At 32.8% G+C, this 22,582-nt stretch overlaps 1 protein-coding gene and 1 long non-coding RNA gene across 3 annotated transcripts in view; one reads left to right on the forward strand and one right to left on the reverse strand.

The window, feature by feature from the left end:
• Positions 1-22,582, forward strand: part of LOC111421032 (sodium/calcium exchanger 3) — a 108,379-nt gene that overhangs the window by 25,373 nt on the left and 60,424 nt on the right. The window lies entirely within an intron of this gene.
• On the reverse strand, positions 18,078-18,709 carry LOC111421034 (uncharacterized). Its single transcript, XR_002707153.2, has 2 exons — positions 18,205-18,709; positions 18,078-18,138 (listed from the first exon to the last, which is right to left on the reverse strand). It is a non-coding gene; the product is annotated as an uncharacterized lncRNA (long non-coding RNA).

A 22,582-nucleotide genomic window follows, 5' to 3' on the forward strand; every position in this document is an offset into this window, starting at 1 on the left:
AAAACTATAATTGGAAGATCTTTTACACACGCAAAAAATAAAGTTACGTTAAAGTTACTATCTAATAACGTTAATTATAGAGAGAAAAAATCGTAAAAACTGATTAAATAATAATAATAAAAGTCTAAAGAAAAATAAAAATAATTTTTGTTCTTGATTAAAACGCAAGCTTTCGGTTGACACGCAAAATATCGATGATTACGGTTATTTTGATTTTTTGTTACAGATTGTGATAAAAAGTCATAAAGAAAAGAAAAGTTTGATAGTATAATTTCGGTGAGTTGGTTTATAAAGGAAATATGGGGGAATTACCCACTTTAGTATCACGGTAGGGCGTAATTGGGTACAATTAAAACGGGGCTACCGACAGCGGAGGTCATTAATCGGTTAATCCGGTTACGTTCTCTTTATTCTGTTAGCGCGAGTTTAGCTAATTCACGTGTACCACGTCCTGTTCCTCTTTTATACGCCGGTCCATATACAATCGTCATGTTATTTTATGGAACAAAAGTGTTTTGTAAACGGTATTAATTGGCATGTTTACGGGTTACGATACCTATGATATACGCCGATTATAGTTTATGATGTAGTAGCATAGACTAACTAGAATTACAAATGGAATTACCGTTCTGCAATGTGATCGCATTAAATTGCATTAACCTTTATGTTTAACCGAGGCGTTGCAAACGAGAACATTAGTAATAAAATTGGGTATTGATGGAAGGCGGAAAACTTTATAATTTTATAAAGCTTATATTGAGTTAGTTTACACTTTACTCGCTATCGTATTTCCTCCCTGTTACTAAACTTGCTGTATGTAATACTGTTAGCTAGAAAACTTTCTAGCTAATTTTGATACTATGAATTAAATTAATGAGCGAATTATTTTAAAGGTTATGTGGTCCTTAACTTTCACTATAAATTTATTAATGTTGATGAATTTATGCTCAAACTATTGAAAATTGTCCATTTTTATCACAGAATAACAGCTATCACAAGCACAGAAGGCATACAGGTGATTCTGTAAGTCGTGGCATAAATTTAATCACTAAAACTAGAGACAAAATGATGACGATTCGTGTAAAAATGTTTGAAGAAAATAATCTAGAGTTTGATTTTGTATTTTTCAACTGGTTTTTATTTTATATAGAATTTATTATTATTTTTCTTGGCCATCTTCAGAGACTCTACAAATAGATTAACATCTCTCATCTTATCCATCTTACAAACAAATTTCTTAATATTTCTTTTTGATTTGTTAAAAAAGATCACACATCAAAGTCGAAATCAGATCATTAGTTACTAATTTACAAAATTAAAGTTTAAAAAGTTGTAAAATGAAATTAAGGACGAAGTGTTACAAGTTTACAGGTTAAAATTTAAAAAAACTCTTTTTTAACAAAAGAAATATTAAGAAACTTGGGAAAAATTCAAGAATCGTCATGTGGCTTAATCATTGTAAAATGACCCAAAAAACACGTTAAAAATAAAAAGAAAGTGCGGAAAAGTGACCAACACTAGATTAACTTCAGTTATAAAACTTCTATTACATGATAACTAACTTCATGTTGAAATGTCAACCTCAAATTTGAAATATTTTTAACCTTCATTAAAAATCCTTTAAAATGAGTACAAACACGACATATTCATCTCCAATATTAATGAAGTTATGGTTAACTTCCAGTTACGAATGTCAACGTCAATTTTGACATATTTGTAATAGTCGTGAAAAATCCTTTAAAATGAGTCCAAACATGACACGTTTAATTCCAATATTACTCGAGATATAAGCAACTTCCGGTTTTAAATGTCAATGTGATTTTGACATATTTTTAATTTTTAAAAAATGCCTTAATATTTGTCACAAAAACAAAAATATAATAAAAAAAATCAAAAATTAAGGTTGGTATTACTATTTAAATATTAAATTGCTGTCTTCATTGTTGCTAACTTCGTGTTTAATATTTTTTATTGTAACTTTTTTGTTTTTTGAGATAAGTGTGTCATCTTTGGACTCATTTTAAAGGTTTTTTAATGAAGATGCCAAATATATCAAAATTGACGTTGACGTTTCAAACCCGAAGTGATTGTATTTTCATTAATATTAAAGTTAAATACTACTAACTTCAGGTTTAAAATGTCAACCTCAATTTTGACATATTTGTAATTTTCATTAAAAAACCTTTAAAATGAGTACAAACACGACATATTCATCTTCAATATTAATGAAGTTATGGTTAACTTCCAGTTACGAATGTCAACGTCAATTTTAACATATTTGTAATCGTTGTGAAAAATCCTTTAAAATGAGTCCAAACATGATACGTTTAATTTCAATATTACTGGAGATATAAGCAACTTCCGGTTTGAAATGTCAATGTCATTTTGACATATTCTTAATTTTTAGAAAATGTGTTAAAATTTGTCACAAAAACGGAAATATAATAAAAAAAATCAAAAATTAAAGTTGGTATTAATATTTAAAAATTAAATTGCTGTCTTCATCGTTGCTAACTTCGTGTTTAATGTTTTTTATTCTAACGTTTTTATTTTTTGAGATAAGTGCGTCATCTTTCTACTCATTTTAAAGGTTTTTTAATGAAGATGACAAATATGTCAAAATTGACGTTGACGTTTCAAACCGGAAGTGATTGTATTTTCATTAATATTAAAGTTAAATACTACTAACTTCAGGTTTAAAATGTCAACCTCAATTTTGACATATTTGTAATCTTCATTAAAAAACCTTTAAAATGAGTACAAACACGACATATTTATCTCCAATATTAATGAAGTTATGGTTAACTTCCAGTTACGAATGTCAACGTCAATTTTAACATATTTGTAATCGTCGTGAAAAATCCTTTAAAATGAGTCCAAACATGATACGTTTAATTTCAATATAAGCAACTTCCGGTTTGAAATGTCAATGTCATTTTGACAAATTCTTAATTTTTGGAAAATGTGTTAAAATTTGTCACAAAAACGGAAATATAATAAAAAAAATCAAAAATTAAGGTTGGTATTAATATTTAAGAATTAAATTGCTGTCTTCATCGTTGCTAACTTCGTGTTTAATGTTTTTTATTCTAACTTTTTTGTTTTTTGAGATAAGTGCGTCATCTTTGGACTCATTTCAAAGGATTTTTAATGAAGATGACAACTATGTCAAAATTGACGTTGACGTTTCAAACCGGAAGTGATTGTATTTTCATTAATATTAAAGTTAAATACTACTAACTTCAGGTTTAAAATGTCAACCTCAATTTTGACATATTTGTAATTTTCATTAAAAAACCTTTAAAATGAGTACAAATACGACATATTCATCTTCAATATTAATGAAGTTATGGTTAACTTCCAGTTACGAATGTCAACGTCAATTTTAACATATTTGTAATCGTCGTGAAAAATCCTTTAAAATGAGTCCAAACATGATACGTTTAATTTCAATATTACTCGAGATATAAGCAACTTCCGGTTTGAAATGTCAATGTCATTTTGACATATTCTTAATTTTTGGAAAATGTGTTAAAATTTGTCACAAAAATGGAAATATAATAAAAAAAATAAAAAATTAAGGTTGGTATTAATATTTAAAAATTAAATTGCTATCTTCATTGTTGCTAACTTCGGGTTTAAGGTTTTTTATTCAAACGTTTTTGTTTTTTGAGATAAGTGCGTCATCTTTGGACTCATTTTAAAGGTTTTTTAATGAAGATGACAAATATGTCAAAATTGACGTTGACGTTTCAAACCGGAAGTGATTGTATTTTCATTAATATTAAAGTTAAATACTACTAACTTCAGGTTTAAAATGTCAACCTCAATTTTGACATATTTGTCGAATATGTCGTACAAACACGACATATTCATCTCCAATATTAATGAAGTTATGGTTAACTTCCAGTTACGAATGTCAACGTCAATTTTAACATATTTGTAATCGTCGTGAAAAATCCTTTAAAATGAGTCCAAACATGATACGTTTAATTTCAATATTACTCGAGATATAAGCAACTTCCGGTTTGAAATGTCAATGTCATTTTGACATATTCTTAATTTTTGGAAAATGTGTTAAAATTTGTCACAAAAACGGAAATATAATAAAGAAAATCAAAAATTAAGGTTGGTATTAATATTTAAAAATTAAATTGCTGTCTTCATCGTTGCTAACCTCGTGTTTAATGTTTTTTATTCTAACTTTTTTGTTTTTTGAGATAAGTGCGTCATCTTTGGACTCATTTTAAAGGTTTTTTAATGAAGATGACAACTATGTCAAAATTGACGTTGACGTTTCAAACCGGGAGTGATTGTATTTTCATTAATATTAAAGTTAAATACCACTATCTTCAGGTTTAAAATGTCAACCTCAATTTTGACATATTTGTAATCTTCATTAAAAGCCTTTAAAATGAGTACAAACACGACATATTCATCTCCAATATTAATGAAGTTATGGTTAACTTCCAGTTACGAATGTCAACGTCAATTTTAACATATTTGTAATCGTCGTGAAAAATCCTTTAAAATGAGTCCAAACATGATACGTTTAATTTCAATATTACTCGAGATATAAGCAACTTCCGGTTTGAAATGTCAATGTCAATTTGACATATTCTTAATTTTTGGAAAATATGTTTAATTTGTCACAAAAACGGAAATATATTAATATTTAAAAATTAAATTGCTGTCTTCATCGTTGCTAACTTCGTGTTTAATGTTTTTTATTCTAACTTTTTTGTTTTTTGAGATAAGTGCGTCATCTTTGGACTCATTTTAAAGGTTTTTTAATGAAGATGACAAATATGTCAAAATTGACGTTGACGTTTCAAACCGGAAGTGATTGTATTTTCATTAATATTAAAGTTAAATACTACTAACTTCAGGTTTAAAATGTCAACCTCAATTTTGACATATTTGTAATCTTCATTAAAAAACTTTTAAAATGAGTACAAACACGACATATTTATCTCCAATATTAATGAAGTTATGGTTAACTTCCAGTTACGAATGTCAACGTCAATTTTAACATATTTGTAATCGTCGTGAAAAATCCTTTAAAATGAGTCCAAACATGATACGTTTAATTTCAATATTACTGGAGCAATAAGCAAATTCCGGTTTGAATTGTCAATGTCATTTTGACATATTCTTAATTTTTAGAAAATGTGTTAAAATTTGTCACAAAAACGGAAATATAATAAAAAAAATAAAAAATTAAGGTTGGTATTAATATTTAAAAATTAAATTGCTATCTTCATTGTTGCTAACTTCGTGTTTAATGTTTTTTATTCTAAGTTTTTTGTTTTTTGAGATAAGTGCGTCATCTTTGGACTCATTTTAAAGGTTTTTTAATGAAGATGCCAAATATATCAAAATTGACGTTGACGTTTCAAACCCGAAGTGATTGTATTTTCATTAATATTAAAGTTAAATACTACTAACTTCAGGTTTAAAATGTCAACCTCAATTTTGACATATTTGTAATTTTCATTAAAAAACTTTTAAAATGAGTACAAACACGACATATTTATCTCCAATATTAATGAAGTTATGGTTAACTTCCAGTTACGAATGTCAACGTCAATTTTAACATATTTGTAATCGTCGTGAAAAATCCTTTAAAATGAGTCCAAACATGATACGTTTAATTTCAATATTACTCGAGATATAAGCAACTTCCGGTTTGAAATGTCAATGTCATTTTGACATATTCTTAATTTTTAGAAAATGTGTTAAAATTTGTCACAAAAACGGAAATATAATAAAGAAAATCAAAAATTAAGGTTGGTATTAATATTTAAAAATTAAATTGCTGTCTTCATCGTTGCTAACTTCGTGTTTAATGTTTTTTATTCTAACTTTTTTGTTTTTTGATATAAGTGCGTCATCTTTGGACTCATTTTAAAGGATTTTTAATGAAGATGACAAATATGTCAAAATTGACGTTGACGTTTCAAACCGGAAGTGATTGTATTTTCATTAATATTAAAGTTAAATATGTCGAGTTTGGACTCATTTTAAAGGATTTTTTATGAAGTTGACAAATATGTCAAAATTAAAAGTTGAAAGTTCGAACTTTTTGGTTTTTTGAGATAAATACATCAAGTTTGGACTCACTTTAAAGGTTATTTTATGAAGATTAAGAATATAATAATAAAATTAAAGTTGACATTAACAACTGAAAGTTTTTTTCACGACTAAACTAGAAACACTCGGATTTAGTTCCACGTCTCTTAAGACTGCTAAACCCAAATGTTTCTAGTTCTAGGTCTAGTGTTAGTTTACGTTTATTTGTATTAAGATATAGATTGTTGTATATTTTTATTGAGCTATAACGGACACTGCGTATTGTATTGATTCGTTATATCTAGGTTTTATTGTAACGCATTTTATATGGGACAAAGTAAGTAGGTACGCCCTGGTTTCTATGGAAATATATTTTTATATATTACATCTTAAGTAAAATTCACTTTATACTGAAAACAAATATATTTATTAATGAAAAGATTCCAGAAATATTTTCCCATATAAAGTACTTAGCGCAATAATTCAAATGTTGCATCGACTATAAAAGCACACAAAGCCATGGACTAGCGTGGAGTTTGGCAAGGTTTTATTGCGGCCCATCTGGCGCCGGAGTTCTTCAACAAGAGGGATGAGAGGAGACCCTCGCGCTTTCGAACAAAACGCACCGAGCTCAACACCAGACCGCTTTAAAATCGATTTTTATTGTACTTTTCATCGCCACGCCGTTCAGGAACTTACAAAAGTGTAAAGACCAACATTCTCCTCGGTTGAAAGAGAACTATGCGTAATTCTAATCATTGACCTTAGAAGCCATATAAGAAAAACCTGGTTTTAAATTTAATTATAAATAACATAGTCGGAAATTATTTACCACTTATAGCCTCTTTGTTGCGTAACTGTTAACGCCTTAGGCCTCTTCTCTGCCTGTAATGTTGGCAGCTTACATTACAGGTGGAGCTGCGGTTTATAGTGAATTCCGAACCACTGGAGATAATACTCCGGACCAGAGAAGGATTTGTTTGTTGGGAGTTGAGTAAAGTACAAAATGATTTTATAAAATTTGTTTGTAATTCTTACCGCTTTTTAATAGGATCTTAAATTCAACTGACCCTCTTAAATGATTCAACGAGGTTTGCATAAATTTTGAATGTCGACCTTGAAAGTTCGGAACGGAGCTGCTGCAATTGATGGAACTATCTAAACCTATGAATTTTTCATAGACCACTATACCACAACCTACATACGATGCAGCAGCGCATGAAAACACCTTAAAATAAGTACTAAAAACATAATTTTGTTTTCATAAACCCACGTTACTTATAACTTCGTTATATCCGCCATTTTTAAAATAAACCATCAAACGAGCGCCGAACTTTAGAGTTAAAGTTTCTAAATATTAGTTTAAAAAAAAATTGTGAAAATCAGGATGTTTTGGTGGCGTGGGTCACGTTTTGTACGCGAATACAAGGTGACTATACAACGAACATAAACGCTCTACATATTTTATTCAAGGGGCAATTTTCTGGAACGCTTTAGTCGCCCTTTACGAAACTAGAGCCCTTTTTCATTGCAGGACATGGGTAAATTATGCAACCAACCGTTTTCGTCGGAGCAAATTCCAATTTACACCGACAAAGTTGGTCGTTTTTTCCGTCATCTTCGACATTTTCGTCGAAATACAAAATGTTTTAAAAGTGATCTATAAAACGAAAATTTAAATTTAAATTTAAATATACAGGGTGATTCAAAAATCCGCTGACAGTCTTCTAGAGTACATAATACATGAAAAATTAAGATGAATAGTCTTAATATACATATACCTATACATATACATACACATTACATAGTGATATATTTATTCATGTAAATTATTGTAAATTAACACTTTTCATCTTAATTTTTGATGTATTACCTGTCGTAGAAGTCTGTCAGCAGTTTTTTGAATCAGCCTGTATACCTGGAAGTTGATATAACGTGCAATATATGAATGTAGTAACCATAGTTACGAAACATGCATACTATGCACATGCACTGTCCCATAGAAAATACAGCATAGCTTAATTGCACAGGGTGATTCAAATTCTATGTCCGAATAGGCTATCTCGGAAACTATAAAAGTTAGAAAAAAAGTAGCTTACATGTCTCGATCTCTTTTTTTAAATAAATTCCAATGTCGAAAACCTCAAAGCGCTATCGTCTTTTGTTTTTCCTCTAGAGGCCAAACTTGAAAATATCGTAAAAGCAGCAAGTGCCATTATCTTGATTATTATTATAGGTGGAGTATTATAACTAAGACATTATATGGACACTTTTTTACAGAGAGTTTGATGAAGTAGCCAAAAAAATTTTTTCGGTTTTAGATTTTGAGATATTATGACAATATTCGTTTTTTTAAATGGAAACAACCACTGATTATTCGCTTATTAAATTTGTTATTTTTTTCTGATTACAAAAATATAGGGTACGACAGGTCTATTTCTTTTTGTTGTAGAATAAATCTAAAAATAATTTTTTTTTAGTGTCGTCGAAGAAGTTAAATTTACAGTTTCCTGTAAATTACGGTACTATAGCTAAAAGTTAGAAAAACATATTTCTCCAATCCAAAACAATGCAATTCATTAAATATTTTCCTATTAACAGTTGGTGTAATAAACATAATTATTTGTTTTTAAATCCCAGAAAAATAATATCCCGTAATTTACAGAAAACTGTAAATTTCATTTCTTCGATGACACTAAATTTCGGTGGTGTTTAGAACTTTTATAAAAAAAGTTTATTTTTAGATTTATTCTAAAACAATAAGAAATAAAGCTGTCGAACCCTTTGATTATATGTAATATGGATTGAGCTAACTGAATATATCTACTAACAACAATGTGGCTGAAGGTGAATAGACGCAGATGGAAAGCGATAATGTGAAAGTGTAACAAAGATAGACATAAAACGGTACTAAACAGACGGGCGCATGCGCACAAAAGTGTCAAACCTCCTCCATTTGACGTTTATCGTTTTGTTGTGTCACAGCCAGTCACACCGTTATGTTTAAAAATGTATTGTTAATGTTTATAAATTATGGTACTTATATTTTTCTTCATTTATTTCCTAATTTAAACCAAATCAACAATTTACCGCCTATATGGGAACTGCGTAGCCTTTGTGCGTAGCAAAGTCTAACGGACTATAGTCATTAATTTTGTTTTAAATTTACCGCCAAAATTAACGCACGCCCATTATATGACAGTACGCTTCTATGTCTATCTCGGTTCGATCACCTTGCGCAAGCTATCTCTCTCGTTGGCTCAATCCATATTATATATAATCAAAGGTCGAACCCTATATTTTTGTAATCAGAAAGAAATAACAAATTTAATAAGCGAATAGCTCTTATAGTTTCCGAGATAACCTATTTGGACATCGAATTTGAACCACCCTGTACAGGCATTGGGTAGTTTTGCAAAGGAAAAGTTTTGCTTGGAAAAAGGTGATAACCCTGAGTTTTCAGCCGTCTTAAGAGACGCACTGCTAAACCTGAATGTTTCTGGTTTTAGATCTAGTGTTAGTTCTACTTTTCGTTCAATAAAAATATACTGCAATCTGACGGTAAATAATAATTAAAACTAGAACTAACACTAGACCTAAAATCAAAAACATTTTTCAGACGCACGGCTAAACCCGATACTTTCTAGTTCTAGGTCTAGTGTTAGTTCTAGTTTTGCACTATCACTAGAACTAATCAAGACCTAGAACTACAATCATTCGGGTTTAGCCGTTTTGAAAGACATGCGACTAAATCCGAATGTTTCTAGTGATAGTGCTAGTGTAAAACTAGAACTAACACTAAACCTAGAACTAGAATCATTCGGGTTTAGCCGTCTTGAGAGACGTGCGGCTAAACACGAATGTTTCTAGTTCTAGGTCTAGTGTTAGTTCTAGTTTGAATTGTTATTTAGCGTTAGATTGTGGAACATTTTTATTGACCGAAAAGTAGAACTAACACTAGACCTAGAAGCAGAAACATTCGGGTTTAGCCGTGCGTCTCTCAAGTCTGCTAAACCCGAATGATTCTAGTTCTTGGTGTTGTGTTAGTTCTAGTGATAGTGCTAGTGTAAAACTAGAACTAACACTAGACCTAGAACTAGAAAGTATCGGGTTTAGCCGCACGTCTCTCAAGACGGCTAAAGCCGAATGTTTCTAGTTCTAGGTTTAGTGTTAGTTCTAGTTTTAGTGCAATAAAGATATGCAACATAGTGATATCTTATACTAACTACCGCTACCTACCACTGTCAGTAGAACTAACATAAGACCTAGAAGTGTAGTGTTAGTTCTAGTGCTAGTGTTAGTCTAATTTTACGTTAATATAACATTGTACGCCCTGGTTTCTATGGAAATATACATTTTTTTGTATATTACATCTTAAGTAAAATTCACTGTATACATATGTATTTAGTCAGGCTATTAATAAACAAACTTAATTTATTAATCGGTGTTGATGTATTAAACGTCGCATATCAAGGTGTGATCTCAATGTAGGAACAAAATTTCATTCACTGAAATACAGGTTACCAAAATAGACCTTTCCCGAACAAAATACATACAGCACGTCATAGGAAATATCAATTCACACTTATGCAGTTGTGTAAGCTTGAAAAGTTATTCAGATATAGATACAATAATATGTAAGAAATAATAAATTTAAGTTTTTGTTACCTTCACTCACTGCAAAATACCTTGACTATTTGTTTATTTTTAGCTGTACTATATATCCAGGCTCAAGCTTTAATAATTTCGAAAGATTTTCGTAGATATGCTTTTTGAATAAATAATCGTTAGTAGCCACCAAGCAAGAAGATTTGTATGATTTTTTAAGAAGTATAATGATTTTTTGTAATAGTGGTGCTTGGTTATACATCCTGTGTTAGATGGTATTAGGTTTAAATATTTTTGCCTTCAATGTTCTGGGATTTTTAAGTTTTTTAATGAAAAATTTGCTGAATTTCACGTTCTTAGAAATTAAGTGTTCCAATTAATTTTTAGTTTTCTATGTAAATTTAATTTTGAATGGGTAATGAAAACGAAATTTTACCACATCTGCAAAAAAATTTGTTATCAATTTAAAACGATCTTTGAATTTATCCGGGGCACATTAATCATGTAAAGTTCACGTTGTGAATAACGGCTGATGGTTTGGCTATGTTATATCGCTCTTTCCGCTACGTTTACGATAGATGGAGAGCGCACCCCTTCAGGGTTCGCCAAAATGTGTAGGATTAAAACTTCTGGTAGCCGGCTGTAAACGAACTTAATTACGAACCCAGGTTATACGGGGCGCTATTAAAATACCCATCAACTTTTAGGACGTATAAAACGATTGGAAATGAAGCGAAACGGATTACCATTGAAATAACAATCAATTCAACTGTTAAATATACAGGGTGTCCCGTTAAGCGTACGGAGCGGCTGTATCTCAACAACGGTAAGGCCTAGAGGTTTGGGAAAAAAATCCTTATAAGCAAAGTGGGCAAGAGAAATAGCTGGAAATTATTTTGAAGTTCGTAATTCGACCGCTAGGGGGCGTAACTGCCATAGAGAAACATAAAATTCCCTCTATCTCAGAAAGTTAGACGATATATCTATAACTTATAGCTAACCTATAGCTATAACTTTGACAACATCATTTAGTAGCTTGGATAATACCGCATCGCTTTTGTTTTGCGATATTTCTCATAACTGTCATAATAAGGGAGGGGGAGGCCAATGCGTTTTCAAATGTTTACATTTTAATATCTCCTGGACCATTCAACCGATTTGAATATTTTTAGTCTTGTTTGAAAGAGTATTTCATGCTCTTTTAAAAGATATTTTCAGTAAGACGGCTTGGTTTAAAACAAATAAGCTAGAGGGCGTTATCTGCAGCGGTTGCATATTTTTGTGATTTAAAAAAAAAAGTTAAATGGAACGGTGCTATTTACTTCACAGACCGTTAATCACCATAAAATTTGCTAAATATTAGTGAAAACCGCATCTCGATATCTCCATCCATTCTCGAATTATAAAGAAAATGTTAAAAATTCGTATATCTTAATCGGATCAAGTTACCTTAAGAAACAAATAAGAGAGAACAATAATTTTATTATCTAGAACCTTCTAGAACACTTTATCCAAGCTTAGAACTGGTTCAAAACTACTTTTGAGGCGTGTTGAAAAGCCAACGGATCAATGAAACATCAACAATGATAATAAAACAAAATAAACCAAAACACTTAGAATAACTTAAATTTTTGGCAAAAATAACTCGCTAATGTGCTAAATGCGTTTCATAAACCTCGATGCATTTATTTAATCTAGTTTCGACGAAAAAAAAGCGCTGCTTAAGTCTCGGCCCTAGATACGTTTCCACTGGTATTTAGTGTTTTGTCATATTTTCCCTGGTTATTGGTTTTTCTTGAAAAGTCAGGTCGTTTAGTCTACCCAATAGATAAAGGGGTGAAAGCAATGTGGGTTTTCGAACCAAGAATGCATATTATGCAAGTTTACATCAGCTTGTGGACAGATGCTTCATACATCCATAGCATTTGTGGGGCATTCACGGGTGGCGATATCGAGATGCGGTTTTCACTAAAATTTAGCAAATTTTAAGGTGACTAAGGGTATGTGAAGTAAATAGTATCGTCCCATTTAATTTTTCTTCAAAAATCACAAAGATATGTAATCGCTGCAGATAACGTCCTCTAGCTCATTTGTTTTAAAACAAACGGTCTTACTGAAAATATCTTTAAAAAGAGCATAAAATGCTCTTTCAAACAATACCGAAAATATTCAAATCGGTTGAATGGTCTAGGAGATATTAAAATGTAAACATATGAAAACGCATTGGCCTCCCCTTCCCTTATTATGACAGATATGAGAAATATCGCAAAACAAAAGCGATGCGGTATTATCCAAGCTATTAAATGATGTTGTCAAAGTTATAGCTCATCGTCTAAGTTTCTGAGATAGAGGGAATTTTATGTTTCTCTATGGCAGTTACGCCCCCTAGCGGCCGAATTACGAACTTCTAAATAATTTCCAGCTATTTCTCTTGGTCACTTTGCTTATAAGGATTTTTTTCCCAAACCTCTAGGTCTTACCGTTCTAGAGATACAGCCGCTCCGTACGCTTAACGGGACACCCTGTATATTTAACAGTTGAATTGATTGTTATTTGAATGGTAATCCGTTTCTGTTCTAAATATACAGGTGTCCCGTACCTGTATAATTTTAACAGGTTGAGTGCCACCATGTATTGAAAAATTTTGGTCCTATGGGCCGGCACTTTTTTTTGTCTGAAAAGTTAGATATAAAAGTTTTATTGATGAAAACATGTATTTTGATACGCCAAATGTTTTTGGAATATCGAAAACGGCATTTCATTTTTGGAGACCACATTGGTCTCACGCAGCCGCATATTTGACCATTTTGTTGAAACGGCCGAGAGAGACCAATGTGTCACTACGCTACGCATATCCCTGCATGTTGAAACTTGTCGCGGCACGCCCGACAAAATGTCTTGACGAACGGTCCGGTAAGAGAGTGGGAGTGTAGTAAGCTTGCGATCGTCTCAGTTCTTCTCGTAGTGCAGCAAGAATTACACCATGTACTCGTACGAGGAAGAACAAAAGAGATTGACGAAGTTATGGCAGGAGGTGCTGTCTGATGAAGATGAACACTACAGCAGTCAAGATGAAGAATCACTGTTTGGAGACGTCTATCTTTCTGATGAATATCAATGTGAGTCGTCAGTAGATTCTGAATCATCATCGAAGAGCACGAAGGGACACAAGAAACATCCCCCGAAGAATGGAGAAAAACATCAAAAACACCCAATTACAGGTAACGAACCGTCGACAAGTGCAACGGGTGCGAAAACTTCAAGTAATGTTTCAACTGAGGCGCAACATGTTGCTGACGTTATTGAAACTGTAATTGCAAATATGACGCAAGACTCTGACTCGGATTCCGATGAAACTCTTTTACCGTCAACCACTGATGCCGCTACGCAAAACGCAAACATCACTTGGGGTCCTGTAACCGGCAACAACTTGCGTCAAATTATGTTCTCTGAAGCAAATACCGTGGGATTTGATCCACAAATTCATAAAAATTTCCATGACAAGACTCCTTGTGAATTTTATAGCCTATTTAATCCTTTTTAAATTCTAATCATATTTTACCTCAGAAACAATCTGGCTTTAGGCGACAGTATAGCTGTGCCACGGCACTTCTTGATCTGACAGATGACGTTTTTAGAGCTCTGGATGGGGGAAGATCTACTGTACTTGTGTTTCTTGATTTCAGCAAGGCATTTGATATTTTGAATCATAACCTTTTGTTGGCTATTCTGAGGTTTATTGGTGTTTCTGATTGTGCTGTTTCCTTGTTTCGGAGCTATCTTTCTAACAGGATGCAATCGGTTAAGGTTAAATCCGTTTGTTCTGATCCTTCTACAATTGTAGCAGGTGTACCGCAAGGTTCTATTTTGGGTCCACTTTTATTTAGTATATTCACCAGCAATTTATTTTCAAAATTAACCTTATGTTCCTATCACTTATATGCGGATGATACACAGCTTTATTTCGACCTCATACCCGATGAGTTGCCACATGCATGTGCCAGAATTACTGAGGAATTGGGTCACTTATGTGTGGAGATACAAAGGCATGCTCTTGTGATCAATCCTGACAAGACCCAATGCATCTTATTTACTAAAAAGGGTAACTTATCTGTTAATAAAAATGACATTAACATTAGTATGCTAGGGGAGCAATTAAGAGTGGTGGACTCGGTCAAGAGTTTGGGTGTTGTCATTGATGATAGGCTTACTTTTGGTGATCACATTAGGTTGATATGTAGGCGCGCGTATGGGTCCCTTAGAAACCTCTATTTTAATAAAATGTTTTTGTCGATAAAGCTCAAACGCCTTCTCTGTGATGCTCTAGTTTTGTCTCACTTTAATTATTGTAACGTTGTATTTGGTCCATGTCTATCTTTTGAGAGTTTGCGAAGAATTCAGGTCGTGCAGAATTCGTGTCTTCGCTTTATTTATAAATTGAGGAGAGGTGATCACGTCTCACAAGCTCTTCAGAATTGTGGTTGGCTGAATATGCGACAGAGATTTGTTTTTCATTACTTGTCTTTTATTCATGGGATTATTATTTCTGGTAAACCTCCTTATCTTTCTCGCAAGATTACCTTCAGAACTGATGTACACAATTTGAATCTTAGGCATGGATTTTCTATTACGGTTCCGCTGCATAGATCGTCAAAATTTCAGTGCTCGTTTTCCTATCAAGTAGCTCGTTTTTGGAATGCGATTCCCAGTTCTGCGAGGTGTGCCCGCTCGGTTCAGTTGTTTAGATCTATTGTTTTGCGCGAGAGGGTGTTTGATCGGTTTTTGTGATAATTGATATAGTGTTGCTTTTGATTCTTTTGGTAATTTAATAATCCTAACTACTTGTTTTTATTTTTGTTTTTATTTTTATTATCTTATTTTCATTGATACTGCTCAGTTTTGATTTGATTTAACTTTTATTTTATTTTCTGCTGCTGTTCTCATTAGGTGCAAGTAAAATCAGTGGCATTGTTTTGCCTTTTCTGCCCTTGCACCCTTTGAGCTATAATTTAAGTTTAATATTATTGTACTTTTCCTTATTATTGTATTTTGTTTTTTCTAATTTGGCTCAATAAATTATTATTTATTTTTATTTATTTTTTTATTTGTGAATGATGACATCTTAGAGTTGATGGTAACTAATTGTATGCTGCAGTTTTTTCTTGTTACTTTATTGTTATTTTTCCAAAAGGTCGTGGAAACGAATAGGTATGCAGCACAATGTCTTGCAAAGAATCAACTTCGACGGGCTCGGATAACCTCTTGGCATGATACAACTGTACCTGAAATGAAAAAATTCCTGGGTATTGTTTTATGGATGGGGCTCTGTCAGTTCCCAACGCTTCAAGCTTATTGGTCCAAGAGCCCTATATATAAGAACTTCATCACAGGCGTAATGTCCCGAAACCGTTTTCAGTTGCTATCTAACATGCTACACATCAGCGATAATTCTGAAGTAACCGAAGATAGGCTTCAGAAACTTACACCACTTGTTCTGAAACTCAAAGAAGTCTTCCAACGAATATACGTTCCAGGAGAATATGTGTGCATCGACGAAACATTGGTGCCATTCCAGGGACAGCTCAAGTTCAAACAATACATTGCCAATAAAAGACACAAATTTGGCATAAAGGTATTCAAGTTGTGCCTAGAGGGCGGTTACACCTACGACTTCAAAATATACTGCGGTAAGGAGCAGACAGACGGAGGTGGCGTTCCAACTAACGTTGTTTTGAACTTGATGAAAGATTTACTTCATAAAGGGAGAACTCTTTGCACTGATAACTACTACACCTCAGTAACTCTTGCTCGCGAACTACTACGCCGTGAAACTCATTTGATTGGAACGTTACGAACAAACAGAAAATTCAATCCCAAGAATGTTATAACGAAAAAACTCAAACTTGGGGAAACCATCGCTGAAGAAAGCAATTCAGGAATAGTAGTTCAAAAATGGAAGGATAAGAGAGACGTGCTGACATTGAGCACGAAATATACCGATGAAATGGTGACCGTGCAGAGAAGACGAGGTGAAGTCTGCAAACCAAAAAATGTTATCGAATATAACAAGTTGATATCGCCGATCAAAAAAAAAGTTACAATTCCTCACTACGTAAAACATTGAAGTGGTATAAAAAACTTGCCATTGAACTTTTGACTGGCACTGCTTTCATCAATGCTTACATCGCTTATAGAGACATCGCCAATGAGCCCATGTCTATAACAAAATTCAGAGAATCAGTAATATTTGGTCTTCTGCAACTTGAAGAACATGAACAGACGGTTACGACAAACGACCACAAGCTAGTCAACCTCGGTAGAAAACTGAGAAGGCGCTGTGTGGCCTGTTACTCACAACATAGTCAAGAAATGGGCAGAAAAGAAGCACTCAAAAAAACTCCGCAAAGTATGTTGAAATGCGAGGCTTGTGACAAACATTATTGCCTTGAATGTTTTTTTGAAAGCCACGAGGTGAAGAAATAATTTGCCTAGTTGTGAATTGACTATTTTTTTTTTTGTAATTAGTTCAATAATTTCCATTTATTTCATTTATAAAATGTTCTTTGTTTTTCTTGTATGTTTATTATGTGTTAATGAATAAAATTCCTAATGAAATGTATGTCTAAGTAAAAAACAAAAAATAATACAAATGTGGGTTACTTTATCTTTCCTGGCCACGTAGCACCGCTTTGGTTTCTCATCTCCACAGGCCAAAACTTGTCTCTGGACCGCCAGGCCACGCAGTTTCGAACTCCATTGATTTCATATTGCAGTGAGAGACCGTTGCGGAACTACACAGCCAAATCAAGTATGGGTACATGCGAGGCCACATTGGTCTCACCTGGCTAGAAAGTCAAAAGTATACGTTGGACTCTTGTGGCACTCAACCTGTTAAATGAAAATAAAACATGTTCCTGTCGTTTTTTTAATTTTTACTAAATTTACTAAATTAAAATAGAGTTAAAATTGAAGGAAACGCCTTTAAAGTACTAATAAAGCAGATTAGCTCAAAAAGTTTTGAAACGTTGTTAATGCCAACTCTTGAAAGTTTAGTCATTTAACTTTCCGCAAAATTGTGCAACGTGTTTTAAATTAAATTAACCTCATTATTAATTTGATCTCTCTGTGCTTTATAATATAGTTAAATGAAGCAATAGTAAAAAATCGTTAAATTATAGGAAATGATTTTCGTGTACCATTCTAAATTACGGAATTTATCGCTTTGATTCCCATTTTGCGTGACCATTGGCGTACGTGACCGATGATGGGAAAGCTTTTCGCTCGTTAGGTCGAGCTTTCAAGCGTACATAATTAACATTGATCAGTTTGATTACGTTTTGGTGTCTGCTCTGTGATTAAAACAATAAGTTATTTGGAACAAAAAAAAAAGAAAATAATAGATTTAAATAAACAAATATATTATAATTAATCGTTAATTACAAAATCTGATTAACATACCTAAAAGAAATTGAAAAAAAATATTATTTACAATGTGTTCTTAATAATATTTGTTTTTTTACTTACTTATTCGTAATTAATTGTTTAAAACACTTCTCGGCACAGTTTTTTAATCCTTCTTTGTCCTTTAGGGCAACGAGGGTACAAAGGAAATATTCCTTCCACCTCATCCATTAAAAACACGACGTAAAATAACACCAGCATCACCAAAAAGATTCTTACTCCAAACATTATTTCTTATGATACTTCTCAAAGACAAGGTTCGTTCAATACTAATGAGGAAACAGATTTTCACGTCCTTTTAAATCATAAGTCACCAAATGCGGTTTCCGCTTGTTTTTCTTTATCCTTATCTCATGATTTCTTAAACAACTTGAACAGGGAATTTCTATTTGAAGAGTGTGAATTCGATTTAAAAACCACAAAACAATCATATTACTGTACACAAAACCATTTACATCATAGCATGACCTCCTTTCTACGTGAGTTTTGATGAGTAATTACTCGTTTATGAGCGGATTTTGATGACGCAGACGAGTTTTAAAATAGTTTTAAGTAAAGGAAGATATAATGTTACAAAATACGTTTTGATTTATAAGTACGGTGTATTTTTATCGTTCATTAACACTTTATTGTGGAACTGTTGAATTTTCTTGGAATTTTATAGCCGAAACCAATTCCTTTCTGTGGCTATTCTCTTGATTTACACTGATTGCGGGGATAAAATGTTTGCGGTTACTTTAGGGGTTTAGGGTTTAGGGTAAAAGGTTCTTGGGATGTGGATGCGAGAGTTTCGAACAACACTTTATGTTCGGATACTTTTTGTTTAAAGGGATATCCATCATAATTATAATTTTAAAAAATAATGTTTGTACCTATTAATCATTGTCAAAACGGAAACTTTAACCCCTAGAGTAACGTGTTGTACTATAATTTCAAACTAAATCGTCTTGCACATGTTGCTAGCGATCAATCATTTCGCTAAAGCCCGTGTTTGTAAAAACACGATTTGTAAACAAATTTTGAAGTAGTAAATAACAAGAACAAAAAGTTATATCGCCACATTTTTTTTTTGTATGGGATAAGTAAGACATAAAAAACGTTAATTTATCGCAAAAAAAATTGCGACTATTGAACTTTCGACAACTCATATTCTTGGAGTTTAACAAAATTGGGCTTCATTACATTCCGAGCTTATTTCATAGCTTCACTCTAAACAATATGTTGTCATCAATATTTCATAGAGATCATTTTTCAGCATCAGAGTCGTCATATTTGAACATATTTGAAAGTGAGGAATTAACTAGCAAAGTTTTGGCACCTTTTTTTACATATTCAAGCGTTTCTGCTTTATTTTCATTCCTTCCTCCAATTTCTATGTTGTCAGGCCAAAGCTTGTTCCATCAGGGAAGCTTAACATAATAAAAGGAGATACAACCTGAAAGTAAGACTATAAATTTCCAGGGAGAAAACCATGGAAAAACTAAGAAAGAGAATCTTTAGTTTGTTTGGAAGAATGCAAAAGAAGTTTAGGGAGGGCCAAACTGGATTCATCCTGGGCAAATCTTGTTTATAATGCAACAATTATTGGAGAAACTAATCATCACATCTAGATTGTAGAAGTGTTAACAACTATTTGAACTAAAACTAGAATTATCACTAGAACTAACAGTAAACTAGAATTATTTTTTGACAAATTTTACTTGTTATTTTAGTAAGAATTTTCTAATTAATAATCATATTAATTTAATTAATAAAATAAAATATACAAAGTAGCAGTTAAGAATGAAATAAAGAAGTATAAAAAGGTCTTATTTCAACTCCAAACAATTCTTAGATATTTAAACTACTTGAAAGCTTATTAGTACCTACATACATTTGGAACTTTGTAGTTTTAGGTCTACAGTTAGTTCTAGTTTTAGTTCAATAAAAATATACAACAATTTAGCTCTCTCAAGACGGCTAAACCCGAATGATTCTAGTACTAGGTCTTCTGTTAGTTCTAGTGATAGTGCTAGTGTAAAACTAGAACTAACACTAGACCTAGAACTAGAAACATTCGGATTTAGCCGCACATCTCTCAAGATGGCTAAACCCGAATGATTCTAATTCTAGGTCTTGTGTTAGTTCTAGTGATAGTGCTAGTGTAAAACTAGAACTAACACTAGACCTAGAACTAGAAACATTCGGGTTTAGCCGCACGTCTCTCAAGATGGCTAAACCCGAATGATTCTAATTCTAGGTCTTCTGTTAGTTCTAGTGATAGTGCTAGTGTAAAGCTAGAATTAACACTAGACCTAGAACTAGAAACATTCGGGTTTAGCCGCACGTCTCTCAAGATGGCTAAACCCGAATGATTCTAGTACTAGGTCTTGTGTTAGTTCTAGTGATAGTGCTAGTGTAAAACTAGAACTAACACTAGACCTAGAACTAGGAACATTCGGATTTAGCCGCACATCTCTCAAGATGGCTATACCCGAATGATTCTAATAGGGCCGTTAACGTCAATCGATTAGAAAGACCGTCTTCCAAAAAATCGATAATGTAAATTAAATTAGACGGATTAGTAACGTTTTCACGTTCGAAAATTGTTTAATTTTTGCAATAATTAATGTAAAAGTTTAAAATTCCCCACCCCTGATTCATTGTGACGTTTTAAGTAAGAAGAAAGAAATCACAGACGTGATTTCTCTCCCGTTTTCTTCTGTTTTCTTCTAGCGCATAAGATTCGTAGCATCGTCTCTCTCTAGGAATTTTATTGATTTTTATACGCTCCAATCATACGCTCAAATCTGAGTGACGCGCTACTGAATTCGCGGCCTGTAATTTCAAACTTTATTATTTTTTTTTGGAAAAACTAAGCCTCAGAATCAAAAATTAAAAAATATGGGGTCAATCAATTTTAAAAAACTTTCGAATAAGCCAATAAAAAAAAAAGTTAACGGCCCTATTCTAGGTCTTGTGTTAGTTCTAGTGATAGTGCTAGTGTAAAACTAGAACTAACACTAGACCTAGAACTAGAAACATTCGGGTTTAGCCGCACGTCTCTCAAGACGGCTAAACCCAAATGATTCTAGTACTAGGTCTTGTGTTAGTTCTAGTGATAGTGCTAGTGTAAAACTAGAACTAATACTAGACCTAGAACTAGGAACATTCGGATTTAGCCGCACATCTCTCAAGATGGCTAAACCCGAATGATTCTAATTCTAGGTCTTGTGTTAGTTCTAGTGATAGTGCTAGTGTAAAACTAGAACTAATACTAGACCTAGAACTAGGAACATTCGGATTTAGCCGCACATCTCTCAAGATGGCTAAACCCGAATGATTCTAATTCTAGGTCTTGTGTTAGTTCTAGTGATAGTGCTAGTGTAAAACTAGAACTAACACTACACCTAGAACTAGGAACATTCGGATTTAGCCGCACATCTCTCAAGATGGCTAAACCCGAATAATTCTAATTCTAGGTCTTGTGTTAGTTCTAGTGATAGTGTAAAACTAGAAGAACTCTGAAGACGCACGGCTAAACCCGATATTTTCTAGTTCTAGGTCTAGTGTTAGTTCAAGATTTACACTAGCGCTATCACTAGAACTAACACAAGACCTAGAACTAAAATCATTCGGGTTTAGCCGTCTTGAGAGACGTGCGGCTAAATCCGAATGTTTCTAGTTCTCGGTCTAATGTTAGTTCCAATTTTCCACTAAAACTGACACAAGACCTAGAACTAGAATCATTCGGATTTAGCCGTCTTGAGAGACGTGCGGCAGATCTAGTGTTGGTTCTAGTTTAACACTAGCACTGTTACTAGAAAAACTAGAACTAGCATTCTAAAATCTAAAATTAGAACTAGAACTAGCATTCGAATTTAGCCGTCTTGAGAGACGTTCGGATAAACCGTAACATTTTTTGTTCTACGTCTAGTGTTAGTTCTAGTTTTAGTCCAATAAAAGTATACAACAAACACCGATATTGACATCATTTTCTGGATAACACAAGAACAAAGGATATAGCTGTCCTTTTAGATTTTAGACTCTACCGTCCTGGGATTTAACATCTATAATTGCGTTTCTACGATTGCCACAAAAACATAAATATACATCTTAGCCTCATTGTTTAAGAAATCGATCTATTCATAAACAGTAAAACCTCGTTAAGACGAAATAGCTTACACGTGTTAAGAGAGTTCATTTTTGTTGTGAATCACAACAAAATTAGGCTTCATTACATTCTGGGCTTATTTCGTGCCAAGACCTCTTTAGTTTCACTATGAACAATATGTTGTCATCAATATTTCATAGAGATAATTTTTCAGCATCAGAGTCGTCACAATTTGAAAGTGAGGAACTAACTAGCAAAGTTTTGGTACCTTTTTTTACATTATATTTTCATTCCTTCCTCCAATTTCTATGTTGTCAGGCCAAGGCTTGTTCCATCAGGGAAGCTTAA

This window comes from Onthophagus taurus, chromosome 7 (assembly GCF_036711975.1).
Source record: "Onthophagus taurus isolate NC chromosome 7, IU_Otau_3.0, whole genome shotgun sequence".
NCBI classification, from domain to species: domain Eukaryota; kingdom Metazoa; phylum Arthropoda; class Insecta; order Coleoptera; family Scarabaeidae; genus Onthophagus; species Onthophagus taurus.